The sequence below is a fragment of the Cryptomeria japonica genome, chromosome 3, assembly GCF_030272615.1.
Source record: "Cryptomeria japonica chromosome 3, Sugi_1.0, whole genome shotgun sequence".
NCBI lineage: Eukaryota > Viridiplantae > Streptophyta > Pinopsida > Cupressales > Cupressaceae > Cryptomeria > Cryptomeria japonica.
The window spans coordinates 910,239,995-910,259,746 of NC_081407.1; positions in this window are offsets into that span (position 1 = coordinate 910,239,995).

A 19,752-nucleotide genomic window follows, 5' to 3' on the forward strand; every position below is an offset into this window, starting at 1 on the left:
CAATATTTGTAAGTGGAAAACCCGGTAAAGGGAAAAACCACTGTGGGAAGTGATGGGAATGGGAATGGGATAGACTAGCCTAGTCTATGCTCTTTGATCCTCTCCTTGGATCACCAGGTGTTCCAACCACACCCTAGGGTCTCTAGGACTTCCCTTGCCTTTTGAATCCCTTGACCTTGCCCATCCACCCACCAACAACCTGTGGTACTTCTCCTAAGGTCACACCTACTCACAAGCATCAAAAACCCTCACATAGGCTAATAAGGGTTTAGCTCCACCTACACCTTCTTAGGTCCTAGAAAGGATAGGATAGGTCTTTGACATGGTTTTTCATCTATTCATGTTCCCCCAAGAGGTTTTAACCTTCTACCTTGTTACCGATCTCACTATTTTGCTTCTTTCCTACAAAATAGGGCTACAAGGAATGTACCCAATTAGGCCTCCATTCTGGACTTTTAGGGCTCCCTCTTGCAAATGGTGCACACACTTGTGAAACTCCCCAAAGGGACTACTAATATTTTGGCAAGGGCTCAAATATTTTCCTAGTTTTGGGCCTCCCAGTATCCGTACACTACCCTAGGTGAATTTTGGTGTTTTTGAGGGTTTTTATGAGGGTTTTAAGGCTTGCCAAGGTCACAGTGATGGTTTGCTGTCTTTACCACCTTAACTAGATTGGTGGAAGCTCCTCCTTCTCACCAATGGTGCTCCACATTCCCCTCTACAACTACTCCAAAGGGTACCTCCTTCCTTGTCCTACCTTGCTCTCATGGAGCTTTGCAACTTCAACCCTTCCTAGTTGGGCATAGTCCAGTCTCGCCTAGGAGTGGGTCTTTGAAAAGCTTTCCTACATCTTCAAGGGCCCTAATTTCTCTGGGATACTATTCAATTTCTTCACTCATATTCCCCATGGTTTCATGGTGTTTCCACAATGGGTATAGGAGTTGTCAATCCATTACACAAAACAGTCCAAAACTAGACAGTGAAAGAGTAACTTCACAAAATAATTACAAAACACACAAAAACCTACACAAGAACCTAACCTAAGTTCTAAAATGAAAGTATAAATATAATGCAAGACTCTCAACACTATTTGGTTTTCAAAACAATCCATTATCAACCTGTTAATGTTCCACTTGTGTCAACTGGCAACAAAATCATAGTCTCTTGGGCCATACAATCTGACATCCAACCCCTCATTTTAAGGTTTGCAACAATTTATAGTGTATCTGCCTTAGTTTGTGTGCCATGTTTATGGTTCCCAATGCCAAGATAAAGCTATGACCTATTTGGTGGAAAAGTTGCATGACAACTTTGAAAAGTTGTCATGCAACTTTTTACAACTTTTGAGCAACTTTCAAAATGTTGCTTTTTTTGACTTTTAGGCCTACCTTGGGCTATCCTATGGACACAACCATGCCAAAAGGACCCAAAAATCATCAAAGGCACACATACCCTCTACTCCACAAGAAAACTCAAGCTAGACTTGTGAACCTAGGACCTAAACTAGGACCTAAACAAGACCAATGAGCTCTTGGCTCTTATTACATTTACATGGCTTCTTAAAGAAGCAAAATTCCAACAAAAGTCACATGGAGGAAGACCATAGAAGGGTGCTCCTACACCATACTCCCCCTCTACACAAAATTAAGGAACTAGGGGAGAGATGAGAGCCTGGTCAATACCAAGTTTCTTGAACCTGCTCTCTTCAACCCAAGTGGCTTCAGACTCAGGTTGACCTGCCCACTTCACCAAGTGTTCCATGTAGACCTGGTGTCTAGTAGACTTCTTTACCCTTGACTCCAAGATCTCCTCTTCTATGGGTTGATTCACTTGAGGTAAGGCATTCACCTCCAAGTCCTGCAGCACCTTGGCTTGGTTCTCAATTTGCCCTGCTACTTCACCTTTGTATAATATCAAATCAGCAACATTGAAGACTGGTGATATAGCCAAATCTGAAGGAAGATCCACCTTTTAGGCATTCTCACCATATTTGGACAAAATTTTACAAGGTCCTACCCTCTTCATTTGTATCTTAGTAGGCTGGTCACTTTGCATTCTAGCTTTGCTTAAATGGACCATCACATAGTCACCCACTTTGAACTGAACCTCTCTCCTTCTTTCATCCACTTTTGCTTTCAGTTTTTGAGTAGACTCTAGTATGGCTCTCTTGACCTATTCTTGGACTTCCTTGATGGTTTGAGTGAAGTCCTCTACTTACCCACTCTTCATCTCCATGAAACCAAGTTCTCTTAGTTCACACACCCCTCTTGGATGTCTACCATAGACAACCTCAAAAGGACTCCTTCTAGTGATCCTATTTACACTGTCATTGTAGGCATACTCAGCTTGTGTAATAACTAGATCCCATGTCTACCCATACTCCTTGGTTAGACACCTCAACAAGTTGCCTAGAACCCTATTAATGACTTCAGTTTGACCATTAGTTTGTGTATGGTAAGCTGAGCTGAATGACAAATTAGTCCCTAGTGTTCTCCATAAGGTTTGCCAAAAATGGCCCATGAACTTGCTATCCCTATCTGAAACAATACTTATTGGAAGTCCATGAATCCTTACAATCTCCTTAAAGAAGAGATGTGCAATATAACTAGCATCATGAGTAGTTCTACATGGAATAGAATGGTTCATCTTAGAAAATCTGTCTACCACCACATAGATGCTATCCATACTTGTCTTTGTCTTGGGGAGTCCTACCACAAAGTCCATGCTCACACACTCCCAAGGTCTATTTGGGACTGGTAATGGTTGATAGAGGCCTGCATTACTTGATCCTCCTTTTGCCCTTTGACACACACCACATATCTCCACATACCTTCTCACATCCTTGGCAACTTAGGCCAATAGTAGTACCTCTATACTAGATCCAAAGTTTTATTGATTCCAAAGTGTCCACTTAGACTACCATTGTGTTTCTCTTGAATGAGATTTTCTCTCATGGATCCTCTAGGTACACATAATTGATTGCCTTTTAATAAGAGACCATTTTTGAGTGTAATCTGCATACTCACCATGAAAATGATTCTCAAACTCCTTGCAAACCTTGTAGGTTGATGAGAAGTCCTCATCTTCTTCATAGAGATCCTTGAAACCTTCTATCCCTATGCTCTGCAATTGTAATTCTTAGATAGTCAACAACTTCTGGCTCAAGGTATCTGCCACCTTGTTAAGCTACCCATTTTTATTCTTGATGGTAAAGGTAAAGGATTGGAGGTACTCCATCCACTTCAAATGTCTATTGCTAAGCTTCTCTTGAGTGTTGATGTAACTCAAAGCCTGGTTATCTATGAACACCACAAATTCCTTTGGGAGTAGGTAATGCCTCCACTTCTTGAGAGACTAAACTAGTGCATACAACTCTAGATCATATGTTGAATACCTCTTCTTTGCCTCATTAATCTTCTCACTAAAAAATGCCACAGGCCTTCCCTCTTGACTCAATACACCCCCTACTGCAATACCACTTGCATCACACTCCAATGTGAATAGTTTGTCAAAAGTAGGTAAGAGTACGATGGGTTTTGTGGCTACTTCTTGCTTCAATAATTGGAATGCTTTATCAACTTGTTCAGTCCATTTGAACTTAGTTTTAAGGCCTCCTTTTATGGTGTCAAGTATTGGTGCACATATGCCACTGAAGTTAATCACAAACTTTCTATAGAATTGGGCTAGACCATGGAAACTCCTAACTTCAATCCCTATTTTAGGGGTAGGCCAATTCAAGATTGCCTCCACTTTTCTTGGATCCATCTTCAAGGTTCCCTTAGACACCACAAACCCCAAGTAGACTAACTCTTGCTTCAAAAAGTCACACTTCTCTAAGTTGATTGCCAACTTCTCTTCATGCAACCTCTCTAGGACTAACCTCAAATGTTCTAGGTGCTCCTCTTTGGTTCTGCTATAGATGAGTATGTCATCTAAGTACACCACCACAAATCTGCTTGTGAAGTCCTTCAACACCTCATTCATCAACCTCATGAAGGTGCTTGGGGTATTGGTAAGTCCAAATGGCATCACAAACCATTCATACAACCCTTCTGTGGTCTTAAAAGCAGTCTTCCACTCATCACCCTCCTTAATTCTAATCTGATGATACCCACTTTTAAGGTCCAATTTAGTAAAATACATGGCATCTCCTAAATAGTCCATCAAATCCTCTATTCTAGGAATAGGAAATCTATACCTTATGGTGATCCTATTGATTTCCCTTGAGTCAGTACAAAGTCTCCACTTTCCTCCCTTCTTTGTTGCTAGAACTACGGGGACTGCACATGGGCTGATGCTCTTCTTGATCAGTCCTTGATCCAACAACTCCTGCACTTGCCTTGCCACCTCCTTATTTTGGTTAGGTGTGAGCTTATATGCTCTTTATTAGGCAGGGATGCATTGGGTACAAAGTCTATTTGATGGCTAATAGACCTTCTTTGGTGGAAGTGTTGCAGGTGCTCCATCACTCACTATATCTTTATACTCTTGCAACATTTGTTTTACCACCTTAGGTACCTCTATCTACAACTTATCTTCCTCCTCCTTTGGCTTCACAAAGATGGCACATCCCACTATCTCCTCTTCATGTAGCAGGTGAAAGAACTCTTTACCAATATTAAGTAAGACACTAGGTGTTCTTGAGGTTCCCTCATCACTCTCTATCAGAGACTGAATCTTATAGGTTCTGTTGTCCTTCTTGAAGGAAATGGAGTTCTCCTCTCCATCATAAATCATCTTCCTATCAAATTTCTAGGGTCTACCTAGTAGTAGATGACAAGAATCCATGGGTAACACATCACAAAGGATCTTGTCCTTGTATCCTCCAATAGAGAACTCTACCCAAGTTTGTTCATTGATAAGCACACTTTGTCCTTGATTCAACCATGTCACCTTGTAAGGGCTAGTGTGGGGTATCTTTGTGAGTTTCAACTTCTTGGTTGCCTCATCTGATATGATGTTATCAATTGACCCTGACTCAACTATCACCTTGCAAACCTTACCGAAGATTTTGTATCTCACCCTAAACAATTCTCTCCTATGCTTAGGTTCATCCTTAAGTGGTTGTCTTATCAAGACTCAATTGAACATCAGATTTTCTCCAATCTCTGATTCAATATGTTCCACCTCAGGTGTTTTTCTGCTTGATGTTTCTTCATGGGCATAAGAAACCCTCTTTCCATTGTTTGATGAGGTAGGCTTGTCAGGGTATCTATAGGTCGGGTGTGCCAATTGACCACAGTTGTAGCATTTCATGGTTGCAAAGTAGGAATTACCCCTACTGGTACCTCTACCCCTATTTGGGCCCCCTTGTGCACCTCTTCCTCTAAAATGGCCTCCTCTGAGATTGGTTTCATTGCTATGCTCAATCAACTTGGACTCTCCTTGATTCCTTTTCTCATTTGCCTTGCTTTTGTAACCACCTCGGTGACTCATTTGTTCTCTACCTCTACCTCTACCCCTATTGTTGGAGTCTCCCTTCCTTTTGTTCCTCTCTTCCACCTTAGCAACAAGCTGATGACACTTTTGGACATTGGTAGGAGTCCATAGGCTTATCTCATCTTGGATGTTCCACTTTAGGCCACTTAGATACCTAGCCACCTTGATAGATTCCTCTTCTTGGACTTTGGATCTAAGACAAAGCTTTTGAAACTCCTCTATGTAGGAGGTCACATCAAGGTCTTTCTACTTCAATCCCTATCTCTTCTTATGAAGTTGGACTTCATAATCCTTTTGCAAGTAGTTCTCCTTGATCTTACTCACCATGGCCTTCCAGTTTGCAATAGGTAGCTTTCCCATGCTAACTCTCTCCTCTTGCAAGTACTTCCACCATGTCAAGGCTGCTCCCCTTAGTCTTGATTTGGCAACCTTAACCTTCTAAGCTTCTGTCACACCTTCACAATCAAAGTGGTTCTCTATACCCTCAATCCATTCCATGACAATGGCAATGTCCATCCTTCCACTGAAATGTGGTAATCCTTCAAAAGATTTTGTATTAAAAGCCTTAATGGCCTTTACAAAAGGTTCTTCATTGATTAAGAGGTCTAGTTTAGGTATGATGTCATCAAGATCAATTGCTTTCTTGCCTCTATCACTAGTTTCTGCACCCCAGAGTTCCTATGCTCTTTGATCAAATACTTCTTGCAGCTTGTTCCTTATCTCACTCATAGCATCTTCAAGGAGTCTATTTTTCTCATTTTTCTCTTCTACCTCCCTAGCCATGTCTGCATTAGTGACCATTATGTTCTCCCCTACTAATTCACTAGAATATAGAGACATGCATGGTCCACCAAATCTTTAACTTGCTCTGATACCAATCTGATGGGAATGGGAATGGGATAGACTAGCCTAGTCTATGCTCCTTGACCCTCTCCTTGGATCACTAGGTGTTCCAACCACACCCTAGGGTCTCTAGGACTTCCCTTTCCTATGGAATCCCCTAACCTTGCCCAATCCACCCACCAACAACCTATGATACTTCTCCTAAGGTCACACCTACTCACAAGCATCAAAAACCCTCACATAGGCTAATAAGGGTTTAGCTCCACCTACACCTTCTTAGGTCCTAGAAAGAATAGGATAGGTCTTTGACATGGTTTTCCATCCATTCATGTGCCCCCAAGAGGTTTTAACCTTCTACCTTTTTACCGATCTCATTATTTTGCTTCTTTCCTACAAAATAGGGCTACAAGGAATGTGCCCAATTAGGCCTCCATTCTGGACTTTTAGGGCTCCCTCCTGCAAATGGTGCACAAACTTGTGAAACTCCACAAAGGGAATACTACTCATTTGGAAAGGGATCAAATATTTTCCTTGTTTTGGGCCTCCCAGTGTCCGTACACTACCCTAGATGAATTTTGGGGTTTTTGAGGGTTTTTATGAGGGTTTTTATGCCTGCCAAGGTCACAATGATGGTTTTCTATCTTTACCACCTTAACTAGATTGGTGGAAGATCCTCCTTGTCACCAATAGTGTTCCACACACCCCTCTACAACTTTTCCAAAGGGTTCCTCCTTCCTTGTCCTACCTTGCTCTCATGGACCTCTACAACCTCAACCCTTCCTAGTCGGGCACAGTCCAATCTCGCCTAGGAGTGGGTCTTTGAAAAGCTTTCCTGCATCTTCAGGGGCCTCACTTTCTTTGAGATACTATACAAGGTCTTCACTCCTATTCCCCATGGTTTCATGGTGTTTCCACAATGGGGATAGGAGTTGTCAATCCATTACACAAAACAGTCCAAAACTGGACAGTGAAAGAGTAACTTCACAAAATAATTACAAAACACACAAAAACCTACACAAGAACCTAACCTAAGTGCTCAAAATGAAAGTATTTTTACAATGCAAGACTCTCAACACTGTTTAGTTTTCAAAACAATCCATTATCAACCTATTAATGCTCCACTTGTGCTGACTAGCAACAAAATCATAGTCTCAGTCAAGGTCTTTTCTCTTGGGCCGTACAATCTGACATCCAACCACTCATTTTAGGGTTTGCAACAATTTATAGTGTCTCTGCCTTAGTTTGTGTGCCATGGTTAGGGTTCCCAATTCCAAGCTAAGGCTATGACCTATTTGGTGGAAAAGTTGCATGACAACTTTGAAAAGTTGTCATGCAACTTTTTATAACTTTTGAGCAACTTTCACATTGTTGCTTTTCTTGACTTTTAGGCCTACCTTGGGCTATCCTGTGGATACAACCATGCCAAAAGGACATCAAAGGCACACATACCCTCTACTCCACAAGAAAACTCAAGCTAGACTTGTGAACTAGGACCTAAACTAGGACCTAAACAAGACCAATGAGCTCTTGGCTCTTATTACATTTACATGGCTTCTTAAAGAAGAAAAATTCCAACAAAAGTCACATGGAGGAAGACCTTAGAAGGGTGCTCCTACACTAGTAAGCCTACCCATAGTTAGATAATACTTCTGTAGTGAGTATGTAATTACAAAATGAGGGGTTTGCACATGCAGGAAGGCCAACAGCCTAGAGAGCATTTCTCATCACAAAAGGAGCCTCACTGACTACAAAATAAATCTAGACTACAATCTGGAAAGAAGAATGTGTTGGCATTTTGATGATTATGTTGTGATTGTCATTGATGGACACACACTTTCTATTAGATCACTTTGAGAATGTATGAATTATGCTCAACCAGTAATTGTTCCAAACTAGTATCATGTTGTAGTCTTTAGACTAGTGTTGTTATGCAGAAAGTGTTTACCGATCTCAAGCGGTATAAAGACCCAAGCGACATAAAGAGATCAAGTGGTTTAAGGATCTCAAGCAAAGCAGAGCAAAGGAGCTAGAAGCGGCAATTATCTTTTTCCCAGTCCTCAATTTTTATAAACCAGTAACTCGTTAAACTGGTAACCGAAAAGTTGGACAAACTGGTTATACTCTGTGATGAGTTACCAACTAGTATATTTGTGTGATGAGTTACCATCCGCTGACACTATGACAGTGATTTTGGGCCATGTTACCAAATGTGTCTAGATACAATGAACCTAGGAACTTGCAATGTAATCCTATTGGACCAACATAAAATCAGATTCCTTTTAAGGACATCATGTCTAGGGTTTTAATATGTGTGTAGCCAATAGGGTTTATGGTGGTTGATGAGCTCTTGAATATGCGATCTTAACTGAGAAGATCAAGTTTGTGAGTTGTAATAGAGTAAGGAGTTACTGAAGACTATAGTAATGCTGAAATGCATTAGCTATGAGCTACAATGGATCTAATCAAGTAGACTGTGCCATTTGCTAGATCATTCACTTGTTGATTACTCACATCTTTGACAAGTTAGAAACCCTTAACCGGGTAGGCCCAGAAAAGCCTTTGTAAATCCTCTAACAAGGTGGTTCACATCTATGGATCTGAAATCCTCTCACAAGGTAGTCTTTAATCGGACTTATCTACTAACACAGATTGAGATTCTTAACAGGATCTGTTTTGGTAAAGAACATTGTATGACCTTAACTGGTCTGGTTACTATTCTGTAGATAGTTACTTGTGAGTTTCATCTCACCGTGGTTTTTACCATTTGGGTTTCTATGTCAAAATCTCTTGTGTTATGGTGATTGTGCTTCTATGGGTGAATGCATTATTTTCTATTTGGTTTGCATGTGTGTTAACTGGTTTGTTTGCTAAACTATTTTACCAGTTTACTGCTAGACTATTAAAGTGTTTAAGTACAGTAATTTTTGGTATACTAATTCACCCCCCCCTCGTAGTATTCATCAATTGGTATCAGAGCCAACCTTTCTATAATTCTAACCACTTGGAAAGAGATATGGGGTAATACACTATAAGGGAACTTACTCATCAGCTCACTCAGTCTAAGCAAGCCTATGATGAACTTATAGTCAAATATAAGGCCTCTCAGGAAAAAAGAAGAGAGCATGCTGAAAAACTGATGGAGCTAACTTGAAATAGTTCTTATGATGAAGTGGACATGGAAGCCCTAATTCAAGAAGTTGAAAAACTGAATGAGTCCACTGCCAACCTAAGAAGGGAACTTGAAGGCCTAACTATCAGAATGGTTCAAGAGCTTGAGAATCGAAGGAAAGATGAAGATCTGGTAAAAGACAAAGATCATGAGATCTCCAAGCTGAAGCAAGAGATCAGTGCACTTACTGCTAGTCTTCATGGAAGCAAAATAGAAAAAGAAGAAGTGCAAGGTGAACTGAATATGGCTATCTCTAAGAATGGAACCTTAAAGGAATTCAATGCTGCCATTTCCAAAGAACTCACTAAGTCAAAATAAATACCTGCCAAATTCAATAAAAGCTCTATCAAGCTAGAGCAGAAGCTTGAATCAACTAAACTAGTAAAGAATACCAATGGACTTGGTTTCTCTGAATATGAGGAAGGAGAGACCTCTGGAACAAAAAGTGGAGCATCAAAGAAACAACTAGCATCAAAGGATAAAGGTAAGCAAAAGTTCAAACCTGTTTGCTTTGACTATCTCAAGGAAGGACACACTGCTAATGTATGTAGAAGTAAAGCTTACAATAATTTTCCTTATTTTCTAAACAATAAGCCTAGATCCAATAGATTCAATGGTAATTGTTATGCATGAACAAGTTTGGGCATAGAGCATTTGAATACAGGTTTGTCATGCACAATACCGGAAGGTATCCTCAAAGGAATCAAGAAGTTTTTCCTGAACCCTCTGGGAACCGGAACCCAAATTGGTTTAATACCTATAGTCATCAGCCAGGTAGCGGTGGCTATCAAGTGACAACCGGATGGAGAGAAATCTGTGTGATTTGTCATGGTCATGGTCACACCGCTGCAACATGTAGAAGGAAGAATGGAAACATGAATAATGGACCTTACAGAGCACCTGGAATTGTTTGCTATGCTGCAACAAACCAGGTCATACAAAAAGATTCTATAGAGAAAGAAAGAGTATGTCAGATAATATACCGGTCACTCCAGAAGGAAAAATTGATGTTGAAATTGTTCAAGTAGATATGAAGAAAACCTGGAAGAAGAAGCCAAAAGAAGTGATTCAAGAAGAACCGGATTCTACACCTAGTGTGGAAGGCACTGAACCGACAAACTAAGCATCAGAAAAGCTTAGGGGGAGCAAACGGTGAAATATCTTGAACCCCTGGCTGACACCAGTAAAAGACCTTAACTAGTATGAGATACTTGTCAGATTGGTAGAAGACCAGAAATGGTATAAGGCAAAATTAGGGTTTACGCCTAATAGTGGAGCATTTATTATGGTAGGTGGAGAATCTGTTTAAAAGGAATTTTTAAATCATTTCTCACTATCATTTTCTCAAGCAAAGAAGTTTTCAAGTGTAGAGTGAAGAAAAGCAATTTACATTGTGATTCAAGGAATTTATCAAAAACCTAAAGAAGAATCTGAAGCAAACTTCTATTGGAGAAGTGTAGAATGCAAAGCGGTACTTCAGTAACTGAAGGAGTGTGGAGAAAAGTTCAAATTACGAAGCCCTAAATTACAATCTATGAAGGTATTTTTCAAAATTTGTTGTTTATCATGGCTTCAACATCACATGCTAGCTCTAGTGCACCCGTTGATTCTGTAGACTTCATTCAACGGAAGGCAAAATACAATGCCCTATCTCAAATACTTGTTGGTGTCATAGTGGAAGAAGGCATTTTATATTTCATTGACTGCAAGATTGAAGACCTAGGATCTCTGATGATCCATTCCCAGTTGAGTTTGTTCTATGGAAAGGATAAGAAGATTAAACCGGAATTCAACATTCTAGAAAAGAAGAAACTTCACAACACAGCCTATTTTCTTGAAGAATTTTTGGATGATCATATTCGAATAATTTTGAGTAGGGTACATGGTGATAAGATGTACTTAGAGTGGACGCATGATATCATACCAGAAGTGATTCATGTCATCATTAGTTTCTGCAATGTTGGTGAAGTGCCATCCCTAAGAAAGATTAGCTAGACATAAATGACTAAGCTCACCGATTCTATGAGAGATTCACTTGGAATGACTATCAATTCAAGCAAGGACGATCTTGTCAAATATGCATGTATGGTGATAGGATACCAGATGTTCCATGCCAGCAGAATCAACTCTGTCTCTAGTGTAGTGGTAAATGCCTTCTATGGGATGATAAAGGAAGATGCATCGTTTGATCTGTGCACCGGTATGCAAAGACAACTCCTATTGAACCTCAAGTCAATCAAATAGGACAATGCCCTGAATTTTAAGTTTGGACAACTATTGGTTGGGTTGTTCTTCTACCTTCAAGGTTACTTTTCAGGAGTAGGTGATATTCAGTGGTCTGTTGACCAGACGGTGACAAAGCAAATCAAGGAAAGCCTACAAGTGGTTGGAACCAGCTATTCGGAAGTGCTGAACAAATATTTTGATGAGTTCAAATGCAAAATGAACCAAAGAGTAAGGATATCTGGTGATATAGTCAAAAAGTATGAGGAAGACATCTACTTCACCATCAAAGTTGATGAGTGCATAATGGAGGCGGTTGAGCCTAGATAGGAAGAAGTAGAACCAATGGGATATGAGGTAATGAATGACATTTTAGATGGGTATGTTGTTGGCATTTGGCATTATAACAGACAATGGGAGATTGTTGGCATTTCAATAAGGATATTGAGAAGATTGTTGATGATTATGGATATAACTGATTAAGGATGATTTACTGTCTTAATATTATTATTTTGTCATTGATGTCAAGGAATTGATTTTCTAATTTAGTATGATGTTGCCATATCTTGAGAAGTATGATTTGATCAGTATAAAGATGTCAGTAAAAGACACAAAAAGAATATGATGAATAAGGGGATGAATAAGGTATTCAATGGGCAACTATTATCGAGTCAGACAATGATGAGATCATGATGTTTAGATTTTTTTAACATCATACATATGTTGTAAATTGTAAGGTTAATACTATACTATGTTACAAAGCAAAGAACCTAGTCGGTAAACCCTAAGGTTATTGCTATCGGTTAATGAAGGCGGAATGTCTACCGAGTGAAGTTTAGTATTTACTGAGTTATTACCGAGTTGTAATCGAGCTACAATAGAATACATTAAATGGTTACATGCGTTATTTAATGAAGGAAGCTGACGAGCTGGAACTGATTAAATGATTGGTATGTCGTGCATGAAGTTTGTTGATGAATCTAAGGCAAAGGAAAATTGACATGAAGATCTATAGCGCAGATTGAACCGCATTACCTTAGCACAAGTTCCAAGAAATGTATGCAAGTTCCTAGGCGGGGTAAAACATTTTTCAGATAGAAGGATACATTGAACCTAGACAAGTTTGAAGATTTGATGGTTATGATTGATCATGGGAAATGTGATCAAGGAGATTAAGCAGCTACCTAATTGTTTATAAATAGGGAGTTGTTGATAAACAATATATGCGAGCAAATGTATGCACAGGGATGCTACATAGTGATTACCGAGCATAGAAGCTTGAAGACCTATTTGAATAATAGAGTATAGAAGCCCAACAGATGGACAAGATTAGTTCTATGTCTAGACTGTATTGAGCAAATAAGAATCTGCTTTAGCATTTTAGATGTGAAGTTGCAGATAGATTTTTATTACTGTTATTTTGTGAAAGTGACAGAAAATCTCTTAACCAAGTGGACTTAACAGTCTTATTTGTAAAACCCTCTAGCAAGGTGACATTCTGACTGAGTGTTTGAAATCCTTTAACAAGGTCACTTCTAACAAGGTGAAGATCCTAACAGATCTGAGCGAAATCCCTTAACCGGGTCACATCTAGCAATGTGTTTGTAATCTTTAACATGATTTGCTTTTAACCGAGCATACTCTACAAGAGTATATTTCTTAGTGGGTCCGAAATCCCACAGTGGTTTTTCCCTATTTGGGTTTCCATGTTAAATCTAGTGTTATGAGGTTTATGATGTTTATATGCTTTTGAGTTTGCATGTTTAGCAGTTTTGGTTATATTACTGAATTATATGTTACTGAGGTTGAATCTGATGTTTTTATGGAATATTAAGTTTGTATGGTTCAACCCCCCCCCCCTCTCATCTTGTTGGCTATTGGATCTTTACTTACATTAAGTATTAGAACTGTCAATTGGTATTAGAGCTTTAGACTCCAGAAGAAAAAGTTTAAAGGTACTTGAGGCAAAGATCCAAAGATGTATAAGAGAGATGCACTGAAGCTGAACAAGTCAAGTTTCTCTACATGGCAGAAAAGGATGAAGCTGCACCTATCAGGAGTTGGAGAATATGTTATATATTATCTGGAGAATGATTTCATCACACTGAGCACCGATCCATTGACTATGGAAGAAATAAAGGCAAAGAAAGAACATATCCAAGCAATGATTGAAATAACATTTGCATTGACCGACTCAGAGTTTAATGATCTAGAAGGTTGCAATGATGCAAAGGCAATGTGGGACAAGCTCATATCTGTATATGGCAATGATGAACATGTTCAAAGAGCAAAAGTAGACAGTCTAAGAGGACAACTTGAATCTATGAGGATGAATGAAGGCGAGAACATAACCCAATATAGTAAAAGACTAAAGGAGATTGTCAATCAAATCAAAGGAGTAGGTGGAACTATTGAAGAAAAGGATATAACAAGTAAGTTGTTAAGAACCCTTCTACCGGCTTATGAAATCTGAGTCTCTGCAATCAATGAATTGAGGTATGTACCTAATATGCGAGTTTCTTTAGATGCTACTATTGGTAAGCTACATGCATTTGAGTTAAGTAACTTTGATAACAGTGGACCTTCGGTAAATAAAGTTGAATCTGCATTTAGTTCTTTTCATCTTGATGAATCTAATGATTGCAATGAAAGAAAGTATAAGTACTCTAAAGGAGATCACAATGGAGCAAGTGAAAGATTTCATAAGAACATGGAAGAAGTACACAAACTGTATGAGGAAATTAAAAAGCAGGAAGAGTTTGAAGCACTATTAGCTAGAAGGTTACCGAGAGGCAAAGGTAAGTATAAAGGAAAACTACCTTTGAAATGTTTCAATTGTGATAAAATAGGACATATGGCTTCTAACTATCCTGACAAAGATTCTACTGAAAAGAGAGATTACCGAGATGATAGACAAAAAGATAATCATTACAGAGGACACCAAGACTTCAGAAGAAGAGATAGAAAGACATGCTTAATAGCTGATGAGGAATCCAACGATGATAAATCAAATGAAACTAATACAGAGGAAGTAGTTTATGTGGCTATCAAAGATGGATCAGATGAAGAAAGGTATGAAAAAAAAGCCCTAATATCTCACATAAATACTAATGATTCTTGAATCATAGATAGTGGATGCTCACAACATATGACAGGTGATAAACACAAGTTTGTTATGTTAGAAGATTATGATGGAGGCTATGTAAGATTTGGTAATGATGCACCATGTCCAATAAGAGGTAAAGGATCTATAACACTTCTTGACAATGCAAGATGTAATGATGTTTATTGGGTTGAAGGTTTGAAATACAATTTGTTGAGTGTAGCACAGCTAAACAATGCAAGTTACTGAATAGAATTTCAAAAAGGAATTGTCAAAGTTCATGACAAGCATGGAAAGTTAGCTGCTACCAGGACATAAAAAAAAGGTAATACATTTCACCTTGACTCAACTCGGAACAAGTGTCTGTATGCACAGATAGATAATACCTGGTTATGGCATAAAAAGTTTTGTCATGTAAATTTTGATAATCTGATCAAAATGAGTAAGAAGCACCGAGTAAGAGGTCTATTGAGTCTTGAAAAACCTAAGAATGCTATGTGTCAAGGATGCCAAATGGGTAAGATGACAAGATCAAGCTTTACAAGTAAGTGTTACACTTCTAAGGGAATTTTAGATCTTGTGCACACTGATCTTTGTGGTCCTATGAAAGTTCAAAGTTATTATGATGATAAATATTTCATATTATTTTTGGATGACTATTCAAGGATGATGTCGGTAATGTTTTTAAAACAAAAATCAAAAGATTTTCAAATGTTTAAGTGGTACAAGGAAAGAGTTGAAAATGAAACAGGAAGATAACTGAAATGTCTTAGATCAAATAGAGGAGGAGAGTTCACATCTAATGAGTTCAACTTATTCAGCAATGATCATGGTAGTAAAAGGCAAGTCTCTGCATCAAGAACTCCACAACAAAATGGAATAGCTGAGAGAAGAAAAAAATCTATTGTGGATTGTGCCAGAACTCTGATGATTGAAAATAAAGTGCCACAAACATTTTGGAGAGAAGCAATAAGCACAGTAGTTTACACCCTGAACCGAGTACAACTGAAGAAAGGTACTTTGAAGACACCATATGAAATCTGGTATGACAAGAAACCTAATGTAAGTTATTTTAAAATCTTTGGAAGTAGATGCTATGTACACAAAGATGATAGAAATGGCAAGTTTGATCAGAAAAGTGAAGAAGGAACATTTCTAGGTTATTCTTCTAGAAGCAAAGCATTTAAATGTCTGATCAAATCATCTAACAAAATAGTTGAAAGTGCAAATGTAAAAATTGATTTATTTGTAGAAAGAAATGATGAAGGAAATTCCAAAGAACCAGAAGATTATGATGAATTTGTCTATGTTCAACCAACAAGTCCCACCGAGAAAATTGTTAAAGAAAATGAAGAGAATATCTAGTTACCGAGTGATGAAGAAGATCATACAGAGCCTACCGAGCCTGTATTAGCCAAGTATGTCAGAAGACATCATGCACCAAGTCAGATTATAGGAGATAAGGATGACACAGTGATGACAAGGAACAAACTGAGACAGAGCACATGTCTGATATCTGAATTTGAACCGAGAATAGTGAAAGAGGCATTTAACAATGAAGATTGGATAAATACTATGACAGAAGAGATTAATCAAATCAAGAAGAATGACACATGGACACTAATCCCAAGACCGAAAGACAAAAATGTAATCGGTACAAAGTGGATTTTCAGAAACAAGCTAAATGAAAAAGGAGAGGTCATTCGAAACAAAGCAAGACTAGTTTGCAAAGGTTATGCTCAAGAAGAAGGAATTGATTATGGTGAAACTTTTGCACCTGTTGCTAGACTTGAAGGAGTAAGAACATTGTTGGGCTATGCTGCTTTCAAAAATTTCAAGGTATATCAAATGGATGTCAAATCTACATTTCTGAATGGAATATTAGAAGAAGTTTTTATTGAACAACCTGAAGGATTTGTTGAAGACACTAATAAAGATCAGGTATGTAAATTGAACAAAGCTTTATATGGTTTGAAACAAGCACCTAGAGCATGGTATGAAAGATTGCACTCTTATTTGATTAAGATTGGTTTTATAAGGACAAGTGAGACCAACAATATGTATATGAAGAATGATGAAAATGGAATATTGATCTCAGCCATATTTGTTGATGATATTATATTTTGTGGCAATGACTCTCTATGCAAGAACTTTGGAAATGAAATGAGCAAAGAATTTGAGATGTCATTAATCGGTGAGATAAAGTATTTTATAGGTTTACAGATACTGCAAATGAAAAATGAGATTTTCATTACTCAATCCAAGTACATAAAGGAAATCTTGAAGAAATTTGGAATGGAGGATTCAAAACTAGTAAGTACTCCTATGACTACCAACTGTAAACTATCAAAGAATGATGAATCTGCATCTCTTGATGAGACACTTTACTGATCCATGATTGGAAAGCTACAATATGTTGTTCACAGCAGGCCAGATATAGCACATGCAGTAGGTATAGTTGGAAGATTCTCTGCAGATCCTAAGAAAACACACATGATAGCAATCAAAATAATTTTTAGATACTTGAAAGGCACTGAAGATTATGGCTTAGTATATCAGAAAGGAAATGATTTTGATTTAAAAGTGTATACTAATGCTGATTGGGTAGGCAACATTGATGACAGAAAAAGCACAAGTGGAGGAGCTTTCTTTTTAGGAGAAAGACTAGTGAGTTGGCTTAGCAAGAAACAAGGATGTGTTTCACAGTCAACAACAGAAGCTGAATACGTTGCTGCAGCATTGAATTATACCAACATAGCATGGATCAAACAACTGTTGGAAGGTATAAATGAGAAAGTTACCGAGCCAGTAACTATATTCTATGACAATACTAATGCCATTAACATTTTGAAGAATCCTATTATGCACTCTAAGACAAAGCACATCTCTATCAAATATCATTATCGTAGAGAAGAAGCTCAAGAGAAGAAAGTGGTGTCGGAGTATGTTAGCACAAAGGAACAAATAGCAGATATCTTCACCAAGCCACTACCAAGGGACACTTTTGAGTATCTTAGAAGTAAGTCAGGGGTCCTACCCCTATCTTCTACTCACTGATGGAGTTTGGTGAAAGCATCAATTTGATGACTCTACAGAATATCTTTTAGGAGTTGATGTTGATTTACACACTTTAGGATGTTTTCTAAAGGTGTACAGGAAATAGTGTAGGATACAATACAGGAAATAGGAATTGAAGACAAAATGCTCTGACCGAGACTAAGTTGACACATTATAGCAGGAATTCACTTCATACACGAAGAAATTATGTTTTAGTTCTTTACTTTTTTTTTTTTTTTGGCATTGTTGTCAAAGGGGGAGAAGACTGAAGAAGATTGAAGAAAAAGGGGGAGAAGACTATAGAAAAGAGGAGAAGTCTAATGTATCGAGGAGAATTCTGATGACAGGAAGAGAGCATTTCAGAATCTCAGAAACAACTCACAGCAATCCAAATCAATTAGGTCAAATCAATTGGTTTTGCCATCAATGCCAAAGGGGGAGATTGTTTGCATTTGGCATTATAACAAACAATGGGAGATTGTTGACATTATAACTAATTAAGGATGATTTACTGTCTTAATATTATTATTTTGTCATTGATGTCAAGGAATTGATTTTCTAATTCAGTATGATGTTGCCATATCTTGAGAAGTATGATTTGATCAGTATAAAGATGTCACTAAAAGACACATAAAGAATATGATGAATAAGGGGATGAATAAGGTATTCAATGGGCAACTATTACCAAGTCAGAAAATGATGAGATCATGATGTTTAGATTGTTTTAACATCATACATATGTTGTAAATTGTAAGGTTAATACTATACTATGTTACCGAGCAAAGAACCTAGTTGGTAAACCCTAAGGTTATCGCTATCAGTTAATGAAGGCGGAATGTCTACCGAGTGAAGTTTAGTATTTACCGAGTTGTAACTGAGCTGCAACAGAATACATTAAATGGTTACATGTGTTATTTAATGAAGGAAGATGATGTGCTGGAACTGATTAAATGATTGGTATGTCATGCATGAAGTTTGTTAATGAATCTATGGCAAAGGAAAATCGGCATGAAGATCTACATCGCAGATTGAACCGCATTATCCTAGCACAAGTTCCAAGAAATGTATGCAAGTTCCTAGGCGGGGTAAAATGTTTTTTAGATAGAAGGATACATTGAATCTGGACAAGTTTGAAGATCTGATGGCTATGATTGATCATGGGAAATGTGATCAAGGATACTAAGCAGTTAGATAATTGTTTATAAATAGGGAGTTGTTGATAAATAATGTATGCAGGCAAATGTATGCAAAGGGATGCTACATAATGATTACTGAGCACAAAAGCTTGAAGACCTATTTGAATAACAGAGTATAGAAGCCTAGCAGATGGACAAGATTAGTTCTATGTCTAGATTGTATTGAGCAAATAAGAATCTGCTTTAGCATTTTAGATGTGAAGTTGCAGATAGATTTTTATTACTGTTATTTTGTGAAAGTGACAAAAAATCTCTTAACCAAGTGGACTTAACAATCTTATTTGTAAAATGCTCTAGCAAGGTGACATTCTGATTGAGTGTTTGAAATCCTTTAACAAGGTCACTTCTAACAAGGTGAAGATCCTAACAGATCTGAGGGAAATCCCTTAACCAGGTCACATCTAGCAATGTGTTTGTAATCTTCACCAGGATTTGTTTTTAACCGAGCATACTCTAGAAGAGTATATTTCTTAGTGGGTCCAAAATCCCATAGTGGTTTTTCCCTATTTGGGTTTCCATGTTAAATCTAGTGTTATGAGGTTTATGATGTTTATATGCTTTTGAGTTTGCATGTTTAGCAGTTTTGGTTATATTACTGAAGTATATGTTACCGAGGTTGAATCTGATGTTTTTTATGGAAGATTAAGTTTGTATGATTCACCCCCCCCCTCTCATCTTGTTGGCTATTGGATCTGTACTTACATTAAGTATCAGAACTATCA